At 37.6% G+C, this 15,974-nt stretch overlaps 1 long non-coding RNA gene across 3 annotated transcripts; it reads right to left on the bottom strand.

Moving 5' to 3' along the window:
• Positions 1-332: 332 nt before the first annotated feature.
• LOC113540593 (uncharacterized) lies at positions 333-15,761 on the bottom strand. Of its 3 annotated transcripts, none has more exons than XR_008301546.1 (7): positions 15,542-15,761; positions 6,709-6,799; positions 6,545-6,629; positions 4,979-5,805; positions 2,592-2,710; positions 2,255-2,494; positions 340-759 (listed from the first exon to the last, which is right to left on the bottom strand). It is a non-coding gene; the product is annotated as an uncharacterized LOC113540593 (long non-coding RNA). The 3 variants fall into 3 exon arrangements; XR_008301547.1 differs by having other exon boundaries at positions 347-759; positions 5,731-5,805; XR_003404049.3 differs by having other exon boundaries at positions 333-759; positions 2,592-5,805.
• Positions 15,762-15,974: the final 213 nt, after the last annotated feature.

Raw genomic sequence — 15,974 nt, 5'->3', positions numbered from 1 at the left:
CTAAGTCTTCCCTTTGCCATCATGCACAGTGAAGTAATACTTAAGTATGATCACAGCCTCAATCATGTCTTCCATTTGCAATGTTCGTTTTGCACTCTCTCTCTCTCGCTGTCTCTTAAACATGAGAGAGAGAAAAAATACCTCAAGATGAAGAATCACCACCAAAAATAAACAAGACTAAAGAGGTATGATTGTAGGCATGAATGTCCTAAAGTTACATACTGCAAAAATTGGTTTCAATACGAATTAAATTTACATAAGACAAAAAAAAAAAAAAATCACAGCTTATACAGCATATGGGATCATATACTGTATGAATGTAAAAATTTATTTATTTATTTATTTATTTGCAATTTTTATGCATAAAATTTTTTATATTATTTATTCTTTACATTCTATACATCAGACATTTCCTAGTTTTAGAAGGCAAGCGGGTGTAACTGTATGAGATTTACAGAGGACATTTTGAAATTCAGGATTTTTAGATGCAGTTGAAAGAGAGTATGCATGACGTCAAGGAAACACACAAAAAAATGTCAAATATAAAATCAACATATTTACAATTAAAGTATTTTTTCATGCAAACAAGAGGGTGTAGCTAATGCTACTGTTCTTGCTCAGAAATGCAGCTGAGACTGTCTTGACACTTGTCCAAAGGGCACATTAATTGATAATGGCCCTAGCACCGAGCGTTCTTCACAGTATCACTGCTTTGAAGGTGTGGTTATGCAGAGATGGAAGAAAGGTTGGTTGATGGCTCTATAAAATGCATGAGGGCTTGTATAAGTTAAACTACTGGCTAAAGAAAGCTTTAAAGAAACACACACACACACACACACACACACACACACATTGGCTGATACTGCAGGAATCTTCAAAGCATGTGAAATATATCAGCATGTGAAATATATCAGTTCTTTTCCAATACATTATTCCCTGAGGAGGCTTGCAGACAGTATAGCATCCCACTGGCAGAGGTTAGCCACTTGAAATGAGTAGTACGGTTGCACCTTTTGCACTTTCAATGGGTTTGACAATGCACATAGCAGTTATAAAGGTCACTAACATGATGTTGCATTGATCTGGTATAATGTCATACTGTCTATGTGAGATTGTTATTCACATTCACCATTTCAAGGATAGCATCAGTTTTCTGCATGACCTTTTTCAAACTGGACACAAACAGAAAAATGTCACTGGCCTTTGTGAGAGGGCAAGAGAAGTTGTGAGTGTGTGGAATCCTTTCCATGTGATCATAAAAACACCTAATACATCACCTCTGGGCACTAAAGTAATCCACTGGGAATCCTTTGACAAAGGCTTGCATGTGGTATTTTGCATCAGTGGGTATCAGCTATCAAGAGGGTCTGGGTTTCTCAAAATGGGGGCATGGATGAAAGCATCTGTGGGAATAACAGCTTAGTTTTCCCTTTCAATAAGTGAAAGAAAGGGTGTGATAAACCTTTTGTAAAAATTGACAAACACAAGAAATCACTGTAGTACTGTCACTGAGTAGGGTTGTAGTGATTCTGTGACATCCTTGACCTTGGAGTCATTCATCCTGATGCCCTGCTCATTGAGAATGTACCCCAGAAGGTCTATGGAGGGCATATATTCCAAATTGACATAGGAATATATGTTAGTATGTTAGAAAGGACTTGAACATGTTTAATGTGTTCTTGTTCTGAGGGTCAAAAGAATATCATCTATATAAATTATCACAGAGTGCCTCAGTTACAAAAGCCTGGAAGATGAAAGGGGCATTGACCAGTCCATAATGCATCACCAGATATTCACAGTACCTGGACAGCATGATGAGTGCCACCTTCAATACATCTGTTCTTAGATTCAGATCAGGTTATACTTTATGTGTTGTACAGGTCCAAATTTATGAAGAATCAGTTCCTACAAACCTTATCTAAGGCCAGTGAGACTAAGGGCAAGGGGTATCTGTACTTCACAGTGACTGCACTGAGACTGCTATAGTTGATGCAATGAAGAAGTGGCAGTCATCCATGGGACTGTTAAGGGGTGGATATATCCTAAGGGTGGGGCCTTGCTAATATAAGCTTCCATTGCTTTTGCCTCAGAAAAGGACAGGTGGTAGGCTATGCTTAATAGGGGCTTAGATACACAGAAGGATTCCACAGAGGGAACATTAGATGGACCATTCACTTTATATTGTATTGGGGAGTGTGACTCTGGGGTTACAGTTGGGTAATTCTAGGTTAACAATAGACGTAAGGTTGCTTACCATGAATTGAGGGTTAGCAGCAGCCTGTGACGTGGGATCTCAGTAGACCAGGACCAATTCCTCCATAGCTTATATCATTTGCTGGACTTGCTGCTCATGGGTGCCTAGCAACAAAGTTTGAGCAGTAACAGCAGATCACATAAAATCCCTGTTGTCTGGCAAACAAGGTGTAATAAGGTGTCTGTAAGAAGGTGACTCATTAACATTATCCAAAGCTCGAAATCAGGAACACAGGAAATCCTGAAAAAAAAAATTCAAAACAATAGTCAAAACATTGCAAGTTAAAAGGTCAGGTACATGGTAATCTCAGGTAGAATAACAAATGCTCAGAACTTACCCAGACTCTGGGTTTGGCAATACTGCACAAAGACATGTAAAACAAACAGGCTTTATGTACTCTTGTAGTGTTCAGTGTTCAAGAGACATGGTGGCTGGGAGGGGCATACCCATACTTTACTGTTAACAAATAAACGAACCATGTTTAGCATTTTTATTAAATCTGTTTAAGATGAACTACAACTTTCAAAATCATTTTAAAAATGCACACAACCTCAAACTCCACACATTTACACACAGGTAATGCACTTATAGTTTCTATAAGCTCATATAAATGAAAAGACACAAAACATGAAACTAACCCAAAAGGTTCGGGACTAGAAAAATGCAGACATATTTTTTCTCCTTTTTTACAGTGTTTTCAAGGGAACAAGTTAACAGTGGTGTGCATTTCTTATTTGCAGTATACTGTGTATCTGCACTATACAGAAAATGGCAACCCTGCCCATGGATCATATACCGAGTTTATTAACATTATACAAATGAGAGATGCACTCTTTGGTTTTAGCCCAACCTAAAGACTGCCTTGCTGAGCTCCAAAATAAACCCATATTTCTGCCATATTTCTGTACAAACAAAAGAAATGTGCTTTCATATTTTGAGTCATTGCCCATATAGCTTATAAAAAATATTATAAAACTCTTACATTCACTGTGCTGTGTTTTTTGTTGTTCTTAAATTATTGCTCTTAAATGTTCTTAAAAAAAATCAGAAAATCATAAAGGCATTATACTGAAAGGCTGCTGAAAGGCCCCAATTTCGACTGGCTAAAACACTGAGAGTGTGTCCCAGCTTCATAATAGATTCTGGCACTGTGTCCAGCAAATGTTTCTGATATTTCTGGAATGTAACAAACATAAAAACCGAAGTAAATCCGGTAAGATATTATTAGATGGCTATTGTTGTCAGCTGTAGCCTGAATAAGTTCTCGATTTGGAAAAGACATTGTTTTGAAGTAAACCTGCTTACTAAGTCACACTACATACAAGATAGAAAGCTTGCCACAGGGTGTCTGGTTTAGAAATTTAATGTTTTGCAAATTGTTATTTGTTATAATATGTGCATGAAAATGTGTTCTTTTTTCCAGCCGCCCAATTGTTTCAGTGTTTTATAGCAGTGCATAGTGGTAGGGTTAATATTAAAATCTGAATATGAAAAAAGATACAAGTTTTTTGAGCACTAAACAGATATGGATAATGACATTGCATTACACCCCTATTATTTTTCATTATTTTAGTGTGCGGAAAGCATGTATTTCAGTACACAAACTTATCTAAACGTTTTTCCTGAAAACAGGAAAAAATCCAACTATAGTTGTTTTCAGGAAAAACTTATAGATAAATTTGGCCAACCTGTACATTTTAACTGGGGAATATATATACATATATGCATGAACTCAGGGGGCAAGTTGCGACAGTGAAAAACAAGGTTGTATGCTCCTCTGTAGCTGCTGAGTGCAGAGGTAATCTCAGGGAGGACAGCCCATATATTCACTTTAGACAAAATCACTCCATTAATCTGTCTTCTACTCCTCTCTTTCCAGGGAGGTCTTGATAGTCAAAGATGCAGGAAACCTGTTGAAGTCAGTACATTTGCCTTTGGAGATCGTCTTTGTTTCAGGTAGCAATAACTAGTTTCCATGGGAACAGTATGACTTTAGCATGGTGATACCATCAAGTCTGTAGTTTTGGTGGAGCATTCCAGAGCAAACACAGTGGTAAAAGGGGCCTATTTTTCATATCTGAGAAAGCACAATTTCAATACATACACTAAAATATGATAAATAACTGATTGCCAAAACCAAGAGATATGTATAAGTCTACCGTATTACCAAAACAAAACACACACAGTGATATTAAAACCTAAAGATTATACTGGCATACAGATTTACCTTCCTCAATCTCATAATCACATGGCTCTTTCTATTTCCTAACTGTAGCTTTTTAATACAATAAATAAGTAATTAATGAACAAAATGCTTTAAGTGAATTATAAGTTGGGACCATAGAGGGTTAATGTTGTGCAATAATGAACCCATAACATACCCACTAAGCATCCACAAACAAAAACCAAGAAACCAAATAGTAGGATGGCATGCGATACTAGCTTGTACTAACTCTTTTTAATGCCTCTCATCTCTCATTCAGAACAAAATGAAACCAATGGCTAGCATTAGAATGATTATTAAAGATACGCAGTCAGTGTGCACTGGGTTAGTTCTCTTTTCAAGGTAATGTCTGTGCAAATTGCAAAATTCTTGGGCCTTAATTGAGAGCACAGATGGACGATGGCAAATGAGCACCTCCTATCAGTGCTTTTCTAGCTCCCTTGTTTGTAATTAAAACAGAGTTAAAATAGTTTCTTTTCATCAGTGTCCAAACTATTCACCTTGCAGTTTGGGCTCACTGTTGTGGTGGAGCATGGGATTTTTTGGTGTGTAGCAGAGCTAGTGTGTGACTCATTCTTCTGGAGTGCCATGCCACAGCTAAAGCCCACTGCCAGTGCAGCACTGGGTGCCAATAAAGGACGGGAAAGGAACTGCAGAGATGTACATCTGTCTGACTTGGCACTGATGCTGTTCATTGGGAAAAAACATAGATGTCGAGTGATTCCCTGAGCTCATCTTGCAAATACACTAATAATGGATTGCCATCTCAAGATTTTCTCGCCAAGGGCAGGATTTAAAACTAAATTAATATGACTTAATGCCAAGGCAAACCCAAAAGGGACATTGTTTTATTACTTAACACAGATGCTTTATTGTTTGCCTGAATACAGGAAGGTACTAATACTGTTAGATAACCTTGAATCATGAAGCTTGAAGACAGACCAACCAAATGTAAATCTCAGTAGCACTTAGCAGCAGCTACATTCATAGATGTTGCTTACCAATGGTCCTTGTGTGGGTTATTGCTTTTGGCTCAGGTATCCTGGATCCATGCCTATTTATAATTATTCCAGGCTTTGTGCAAGACAACCACTCCAAACATATCGTACTAATAGTTGTACATAATCATAGTTGTAACACCATACTGGACATTGATGGACTTCAAAATGAATACAAGATTAATACATTCTGTGTGGTCATAGTTACAACATCAGCCAGGTTTTGTATATGGTCAAATAAAATATATGGTTACTGTCATCATCTTGAATGATCCATCGATGGCCAAGTCTTGACTGGCAGAGTCAACCAGGTTTTGAACTGCAATATCCTGTAAATTAGCAGAAGTCATGATCCCATCAGTCATTACAAGAGAATGCAAATAAATGTAATAGATGGAGCAATAGATGCGAAACGGCCCCAAAGCATCATTGATCTACTGCCATATTATACAGTGGGTATACAGTGGTTCACTTTCTTGTATGCAGTCTCTTTTATCCATCAAAGATAAAGCAAAAAAGAATAGAGTTTGATGTATTTAAGACATACTTTTTAATGCATCATCTATTCTGATATATTATGATAGCTGCCTATAATTCACAAACCTATTATAGATTTGTTTATTCTTTATTAACTATCTCAAATCACCTAAAATCAAATCTGCATGTAGTGTCCATAAATTGGAATACACTGTCCAAGATATTTTAATCAAAGGAACCACAGAGTTTCAATAAAGATTCAATGCTATTAGAAAAAGGAAAAAAAAGAAGATATTGCACTGCTAGTCTTGGAGAGCCTTATAAATCGGAATATCATGTTGGCTTGGCTTGGTTGGATAGTTTCCCTGTCACCAGTCATGCCTAGCATCCTCTGGCGAAGTGTGAGTGCCTACTGCTGAGTTGTGGAGCTCAGCTGATGGAGCCATGCCAGGTTTTTTTAGCTTTTCACTGAGTTCAGATATTAGTCACCAGTACCAAGACAAGGTCAGCCAGAACTGCACATGCCAAGTGATGGAAGTTGGTGAGAGTTGCCTGCCCCACACTAAATTACAACATCCATGCCTTATTTACCATCTACTTCCAGAAGCTGTGGTAGTGGCAACTGTAGTATTTCAATGTGCCCTGAGAATCAGGAAGGCATCTCCCTATTGCATTTCTATGAGGAAAGAAAAATTAGCCTGACAGGAAAGGGGAAGAAGAAAAGAATAAATAAATAGATGAAAATGCCAGCTCACCTTGGCTTTGTTCATTTCCCCAGTGTCTCAAAGCATGGTGATGAAAAATTCATGATCCACTACAGATTGAGATACAAACTCTTGACGTATTCTTTAAAATGCAAAAACAGAAGGAAATCACTTTGCACCTTAAAACATACCTAGACAAATGGAAGCTAAAATATATACAATTGATCTATTGTCAGAAATTTGAGCTTTACATGCTATCAGTATGTTTACTGGATTTCAATATTTATTTCACTTTATCTTTATTTGCTTCTTATGTTATTTCTTATGTGTATTTTGGCCTTGTCTTTTATCTATGCTACACTCTAATTTCCCCTTGGAATCAATAAATCGTATCTTATCTTATGTTATCTTATGTTATCTTATCTTATCTTATCTTATCTTATCTTATCTTATCTTAAGCTCAAAGTCCATAAACCAAGTGTAAGTCAATAAACAATAGAGCAATAAAGACAAAAGAGTAACCAAGAAACTAGATGAAGATCATACACATTGAAGGCAAGTCTAGATAAACAGTTCAGAACTTATGCAGTATGAGATATCAGCAAGGTTTCACACTAATTGAATGTCCATGAGCTGCTTGTATAATGATAATCCAGGAAGTGACCTTGAAGTCCCTGCAAGTGTCAGAGGTCACCCTAGAACTCTGGTGAGCATGACCTCTGTTATTGGGGAGTAGTAAAGTCCACAATCCCTGTCATAGTCACAGTCATACTTTAAAAACATATATGCTTTTGCTGTAATTTCTACTGATCAATTCCTGCTTCCCTGGAGTATAATATGAGGTGTGTGGAAAATCCATTTGTCAGCCATCACCATGGTGAAAAACAAAGAGCTTTAAACATGAAAGACATAGACGCTTGTTGACTCATAAAACAGTTAAAAAATACCATTAAGCACAACCACAGCTATAAAAATGTCTGAAACAGTTGGAAATTTGCCAGGAAATTGCAGAAGAAAAAATCAGTACTTGAAATACTTTTGGTGAAAATGATTTTGGTTTAAAATATATTGTGTTTAAATAAAACCATACAACTTCCCCATATGTTTAACCTCAAAATATCAATTCATCTACAGTAACTGATTTATCTTGGTCAGGGTCAGAGTTGATCTGGTGCTGGGAACATGAAATACACCCTGGATAGGACAGCAGTCCATGACAGGGCACCATGCACACACACTAGCACATTCTTTCACACCTAGAGGAAATTAAGAATAGCCGATCCGCCTACCAGCATGTTTTTGGGAGGTGGGAAGAAACAGAGGAACCCAGAGGAAACCCACACTGACACTACAACATGTGAAACTCCACACAGAAAGATTCCCACATTCCATTTTGCTTTGTTTCGTGAAGGGTGTCAAAAATTGTATTGTATTTAAGTCCAGGGACACTAACTGATACACTAGTTGTCATGGCCCGCTGCTATGAAGGTGTTAAAATCATCAAGCAACATGTTAAATCAGTGCTCCATCAGCAACAAGAGTGGGAGGTGGGCCAATATCTGTATATAACTGAAAAAAGCACACATGAAATGAATACAATTATGCTCAGTAATTTGTTGAACCAGTAGACATGTAAGATTTATCAATATTTTTAAGAAAAATTAGAAAAGGGCTGGTCCAAACACATTCAGAAGTGAGTCTAATCTGCTGACATTCAGATGATTTGGCAGAGGACTATATGGCATTCCATTTAGAGCAATGAGAGGGAGTTAATGGAGGAGTTTTGTAAGCCAGTGAAGGAGACTGGGCCTCCTGTTGCTGATCCCCTGCCTGTAATTCGGCTAAGGCTCCTGCTGCTCCATCTCCGCTGTGTGTATGTCAAAGTGCCACCCATGTTCCGTTTCATGTGCCAGTAATTAGCTATCAAACCCCGGCTCTCTTACAAGACCAAGTCAGGATAAAAAGGCCCATGACACTTTTGGTAAACATTCAGACTAATTAACAGGCCACATAATTTAAAAGGGGCATGCTGAGATTTTAATTGACTGATGACAGATACATATATACAACTAACATCGGGGTAACATCCTCGGCACCGCATAGTTAAATACAATACAGATCTAAGTGAGCATGGAGCATATGAGCCGATTCCCTCTCAGTCACGCATCAGCAAATGGCTGCTAATCAAAATTCAGCCCACTCCCCATTTTCTCTAGAACTCGGAACAAATTCAGGAAAAATTTACTGGCACGTGAATGCATTAATTACATGAAGTTGTGGCTTATTCATTGTCATTCTTCACGGAGGCGTGCACCAATTCCCTGGTGGCGTACTCTCAGTGTGCAGATTCCTGACCCGAGCAGAGAGCAGCCTTCATTTACACAGCCTAATGAGGCGAGGCCTGTTTTCTAAAGCAGGGACAGCACCACCCTTCCCAATCTTACATCCATGTTACTCACCCCCATCCACCCACAAGTCTCTTCCCCCACTTCTCTTTATGTGCCTCCCAATTGAGCAGGGCATGCAGCTGAATTAGCCAACAAATACCCAGCACCCCACATGTGGACTACTCCAATAAATCTCACTCAGCAGCCCCCATCTGGAGGGAGGGCTGTGCTGAGCTAACTGTGCTGTAGAGAAAAGGAGTTTTTCACATTTTTCACAATCTTGCCTGTCACCAGGCTCTGTGCTATAAAGCAAGATCAATTTCAATAGGACAAGCCAGGTGACATTTATGATATTCGTTAGGATACATGTGTCATTTATGTGGGCAGATATTATTCTTAAACAATTAGTGAAATCAAACAAATATTGTGGACCTAACAAAAGTAATTCTACTCTACCCCTATTAAAGCATTCCGGGGGCCTTTGAAATTATTAATTATTGTTAGACTATTGTCAGAATAAAATATCTTATATATTCAAAATGATATAGTATGACCACAACTAATGTCTGATACCATAAATATAAGCAAAACTTGAAAAATGAACCTAAATACCTTCCCTCTGAAGGCTACTATAAGTACCTTAAAGTGAGATGTGCCTGCATGGATTATATACAGTATTGCCACACACACTCACTGTCAGCTTCATTAGGAACACCTGCACACATGCATACTCATGCAATTATCCAATCAGCCAATGCATAAAATCCTGAAGATACTGGGCTGTATCTACAGTATATATTGCTATATACACTCATTGAAACTGGACAGCTTAAGCTTGAAAAAAAGATCAGGCGATGTCCAGTTTCGGTGAGCCTGTGCTCACTGTAGCCTCAGAGTTTTGTTCTCGGCTGACAGGAGTGGAACCCGATGTGGTCTTTGCTGTTGTAGCCCATCCATCTCAAGGTTGTTGTGCATTCTGAGATGCTCACCATTGTTGTAAAGAGTGTATTGTTCAGGCCAAAAGTTTACACACACCTAGTTTAAAGATATGCAATCTCAGTTTTACACAACTCCACACATTTCATGTTACCATATATTTCATTTAGCAAATAAATCAGGGCATCTATTTTCTTCACATCAGAGGTCATTTTAAAATAATTAATCAGATTGATTTATATATACCAACTTGACTGTCTCTTTAAACATGGAAGATTCTGGAAATTCATGTAATGACTTTTGCTTCTGGTTGATCAATTGTCATCATTAGGGTTTTATTGGGAGGGCACCTATGGCTGTATTTAGAGACAGTAATTTTTGTCCTTTATACTTTGACAATATCCAAGCACCTCAGCTAAGACCTCAGAAAAAAGAATTGTGGACCTTCTCAAGTCCAGTTGCTTCTTAGGAGCAATTTCCAAACAAATGAAGATACCATGAGCATCTGTTCAAACGACTGTAGGCAAATATAGAAATTTTGGGACTATACAAACACTGCATCATTCAGGAAAGAGGCACAAATTAACTCCCAGTGATGAACGAACTTTGTTCCCAAAGGCTCAACTGAACCCCAAGACAACAGCAAAGGAACTGGTGAAGGAAATGGAGGCATCAGGTACCAAAGTATGTACATCCACCATAAAGAGTAGTGCATTGCCATGGCCTGAAAGGCTTTAAAGGCTGAAAGCCTGAAAGAAACCCCTACTCTAAAACCAGCATAAAGAAGCCAGGTGATCGCCAGCTTTTTGGAGGAGGGTTCTCTTGTCAGATGAAATAAAAAATGGAACCGTTTGGCCATAATGATCAGTGTTATGTAGGGAGGAAAAAATCCTGAGGCTTTTATTCTGAAGAACACCATCCCAACTGTGAAGCATGGGGGTGGCAGCATGATGTTGTGGGGGATGCTTTGCTGGAAAAAGGACTGGTACACTTCAGACAGTTTAAAAAGTGGCATCCACTGGGTCTTCCAGGAGGACAATGATCCTAAGCACATCTCAAAAGTTGAATCCCATAGAAAATTTGTAGACTGAACTGCAACAGTGTGGAGGCCCACAAACCTGACTGGGTTACACCAGTTCTGCCAGAAGGAATGGGCAAAAATTCTGGCAAAGTATTGTGAGAAGCTTCTGGAATACTAACAAAGTGTATGTAAACTTTTAACCCACTGATATTGATATTGCAAATAAAAACTGAAATAAATCTGCCCCTTATCTATTATTTTGAAATGGAAATAAATATGTTATGAAAATAAAGTAGATACCCTAACTGACTTAACACAGAAAAAGAAAAGTTGTGAAAATTGAGTTTGATTGTTTTTAGCCTAGATGTATATTTGGCCTCAACTTTATATTTGAGTTAGCATAGAATTCCAGTCAGCTCGACCTGTCTGGCCATTCTTCTATGTCCACTCTCATCAGTAAGATGTTTATGCCTGCAGAACTGCGTCTCCTTGGATGTTTTTTGTGTTTTTTTTCCCACCATTCTATGTAAACTTTGGTTGTGCATGAGAATCCCAGGAGATGAGCAGTTTCTGAAATACTCAAACCAACAATCATGCCATAGTCAAAGTTACTGAGATCACATTTTTCCCGTATTCTGATGTTTGTTGTGAACCAAAACTCTGTATCTGCATGACTTTATGCATTGCACTGCTGCCACGATTCACTGATTGGATAATTGCTGCATGTATGAGCAGGTGTTTGTAATAAAGTTGCAATGATTGTATATTGCAATATATGTGCTATTAGATCTTTATGATTTATCATTACATCCTAATGTATCAAATATACACAAGACTTATTAAAAGAGAAAAAATGCAGGATTATAATTAAGGATAATTACAATAGACACGTCTGATAAATCTTCCTCCATGCTGCTGCATGGGAAAACAGGTCTATAGAGGAACCCTTGAAACATTGTTGTTGCCTGAGAATAATGAGGTGGTCAGCTAACGAGCAGTCAGTGTACCATGTGTGATTGTGTGATTAAGAGAAGAGCGATGTTGGTTGTTCTCTCACGCTTACACACACACACACACACACACACAGGCATTTTCCATAATTAGATGTCCTCTGATGCTGCTGGATAGAGTCTATAAGCTTACATCTGCTAAAGAATGAATCAGACTAATAGAGAGGTAGAGTCTTCACTCTTACTGTTTTTTTTTTACTATAATCTAAATAAAATCATATTTAATAGCATGATATCTTGTCCATGTATGTTGCATTCACTTGTTTTTAATTTCCAAATAAAAAATATATTTTTATGCAAACACGATATTTCTCCTTTCATCATTTCAGCTGCAATTTAAGAACAGTTTAATCATTCAAAATTTATTTTTGCATATGTTGATATCATTTTCATCATATCTTTTATGAAAAAAGAAGGATCTTAACCACAGTATAGCCTGTACAACAGTATACTTGTACATCCAGGTTGACGTTGAAATGTACTGCACTTCATATTTGGATTCATGAATATTTGATTAATAGATTTTGTGCGGTGAAACAAGTAGAAACAAATATAAACATATAAAATGAGTCATATTTGTTTTAATTAATAATTAATATTATAATGAATTAATTACCTATTTAATTGTGTGCCAAGAAGAAAAGAAAAGAAAAAACTGTTTCCTTGTTTTCACATTTACAATTTGAGACAAATAATGAATGAATGCAACATATATGGACCTCATCTTTGTTATGTTTCTCTCCAGCGCAGTGTTAGTCATTGCGGATCATTTAAATGATTTACATATATATTTGCATGTGGCATTCATGTTAGAATACACTGTTATTAGCCTTCTTGTTTGTTCACAATTTTCTACTTATTAGGTTTCTATTTCCATGCCTGTCATTGTGAGACAGAAATATCCTGTAAAACCTTGGCAACCTCTGCTGTAATTCTTTTGCATAAATCTCAAGAAGAAACCATGGAGTAACTAATAAATGAAAGGGTAATAAAGTTGCAGAAGGTGTCCAAAGAAAGTAGTTGTCTTGAACAAAATTCCCTCATCGGCTGTGCACGCAAAAGTGCTTCTGAAGCTGTAGGAGGTGAAACCAGTTGAATGATTTGCTTCTCTGCTATTTTTACTCATTCCATAATTATTTACCTATTTATGGTTTGTAGCCACACACTACTGTGTCGTGATTGATGTCTTCACGCAGTAACCTTGAAGATGAGATTAGGTTTAAATTAGTCAATGCAATAAGACCACATTCAGCAAATTCGCTCATGATTTTAGGCGATGTACACAGACCAGAGCTTGAGTGAAAGAAACACAGTTTGAATGAGGGATTGATCTATAACCCACATCTCGAAGACGTCGAAGAAATCCAATTTATAAAGCATTCTCCCTGTCGTAGTTAAATAAATAATGGATGTCCTTTCAGAGGGTCTGGGCAAGACAAAGAACTAAAAGCATGAGGGAAATATTGAGAGTTACATGAAAAGGTCACTATTTATGACTGGCACCACCAACCACTGAGACCCCTGACAAGTCAAATAACATTCTGAGAGAATCAAACACACCATGGAGTGGTGCTTGTCCATCTTAAATACAAAATAAATAAATCAGACTTGCTGCAAGACAGTCACCAAAAAAATGGGTTTGTGTTTTGTAATAGAATATAATTATTTTTAAAAAAATACATTACCAGATAACAAGGAGATTTAAAGGAAAATCACTGGATATACTATAATGTAAATTAGTTCAACTTGACCCACCACAGACTGTAAAGGCTCCAATGTCACCAGATTTCAGTAATTAGCTCTCATTCTTGTTAAATAGTTGCTCTCATGAATTAAATCATGTGTAACCTGGGACTCTCTTTATAAGGTGTTTTTTTTCCTCTCTGCAAATCACAGAATAATCAAATGAGAAAGTCCCAGTAATACACCAGAGATATGCAGCACTGCTTTTCCTTTGAGAAACTGACAGTGACGCACAAGACATTTGCATGCCAATTTGCTAATCATAAATTCAGTTTTTTTAAAATTGACTTAGATTTCCAGTTATTGAATTTAGATCTCATTAGATGCGTGTAATTTTAATGAGAGAAATGCAAGTCGGTTCATAATAAATTCTGTTTTTCTACAGGAAGTTGAAAAAAACTACTAATTTTGACTAGTTTATGGCATTTAACTCCATATTAGTGCAAACCTGTCTTAGCTGAAATTTCATGTAACATCCTTTCCTCTGTGGCTTGAGAAGAAGACAGTTTACTTAATTACACCTTTTAAATGCAAGCCAAATGTCAGAGAGACACTAATGAGGCCACTGATTGTTACACTGTATTACTTAGGACTGGTGGGGAGCGAGAAAGAGAGAGACAGCACTGACAGCTGATGTTAGTTTCACAGGCATGGTGATCTGGGAGGTCTCAACAGGGTGAAACAGTCAGTGGTACAGGCCAGAAGCTGGGAGTCATATTTAGCTTACAAAACATTCAATTCTCCATAAACAAAATGGAAGGAGAGGAAATGTTGCTCAAAATGAAGAAGGAAGAAAGCAGAAAAATATATTAATTCATGTTAGACAGCTGATGGCAAAGCTGTGAAGTGCGATAAACGTGATTTAGTAGTGATCAGTGTAATAAAAGTGACACGTTACCAGCCACAAGGTAATAACATTTATCTCTTGCTCATAATAATTGCATAAGTGTCCAAAATTTCTCAAAGGTAACAGAGCCTGGGTGGGAGGCACAAATATTTCATGGAAGTATATTGCATCTGTTTTCTCCAACCAAGAAAACACATAAAATGTAGGATATTTCTGTTAATAAGGCTTAGTTCTGTCCCAATCCCACTGGTGCATTACAGAGCAGTCAGGAGCAGTGCCATGACACCAATGCCAATTACGTTTGTTGGATGACTTCAATATCATCGTTTTATTAGAGAGATATAATTTGCGGTATGGATCTACAGTCAGTGTAATAGCACTTATGCCTTGCAGGTTTTTTCTGTGCTTTTAGATAAGGCATCGGTATAAATCACTTCCTGCGTTAGGCTGATTTTGGCAAGAAGACGAGAAGTGATGCCACAACTACACGCAGGGCTTTTTTAATGAGCAGAGTTGAGAAACAAGTTTTCATTAGCAACAGCAACATAAACTACCACTTTGTGCATATGAAATTTTTATGGGTACAGGGAAATATTTTTTCGCCTTTGTTCCTCCTCTGGCAGTCCTTAAACAACAAAATATAAGGATAAGAGTATGTCAAAGTTACAAAATATTCTAGAAATATTTTCTTTGAGGTAATGCTTCGCTTCTCACTACCACACAGTTTCTCTCTAACTTGTTGAAAGTCAGCCCACTCTCACACATCAGACATCCCCTGCAAAGAGGAGCTGCGACATTACTGGTGAGTCACTACTTCCGGATGTACAAAAAACCCTCATACTGAAAAACGATTCCTCCAAACAACAGGGAAACAACATGAACTCTGTTATACTTCAGTCCATGAACACACTTCCTCTCCGAATGCAGATATTGCACTTACTTGGCGGCCAGTGGAAACATTATACAGTTTTGTAGTTGCTTGTGGCTAAAAGAAAGACAGAGTGCCAGTGGTGTTAAGCGATCCATATACGACTGGCAGTCTTCTTCGAAAATGCATTTAAGCTGCCCTGCTGAGGAAAAGTCAATATTGATCTCAAGACAATGTACATCTTGTTGGATAGATGCTAATTCATCAGCTCTCTTCTCTGTTTAGGTCAGGAGAAAGGTCTGGACTAAGAATAGTGGCAGAAAGATCAGGCTTCAAATGCTCACATGCTATTTTAGTGATTGGCAAGGAGCCGGTAACAGAGCAGGGAGTCATTGATTGAGCTGGTTGCATTCAGTAGGCTTGGTTTTTTTTTCTTTGAGATGCCTATGCTTGGGGAAAAACTATATAAATATATATAAATATATATAATTATCTTTTTAAAAAA

Source organism: Pangasianodon hypophthalmus, chromosome 4 (genome assembly GCF_027358585.1).
Source record: "Pangasianodon hypophthalmus isolate fPanHyp1 chromosome 4, fPanHyp1.pri, whole genome shotgun sequence".
In the NCBI taxonomy this organism is placed as follows: domain Eukaryota; kingdom Metazoa; phylum Chordata; class Actinopteri; order Siluriformes; family Pangasiidae; genus Pangasianodon; species Pangasianodon hypophthalmus.
The sequence above is the reverse complement of the archived record's forward strand: the minus strand, read 5'-3'. Positions and strand labels throughout refer to the sequence as shown.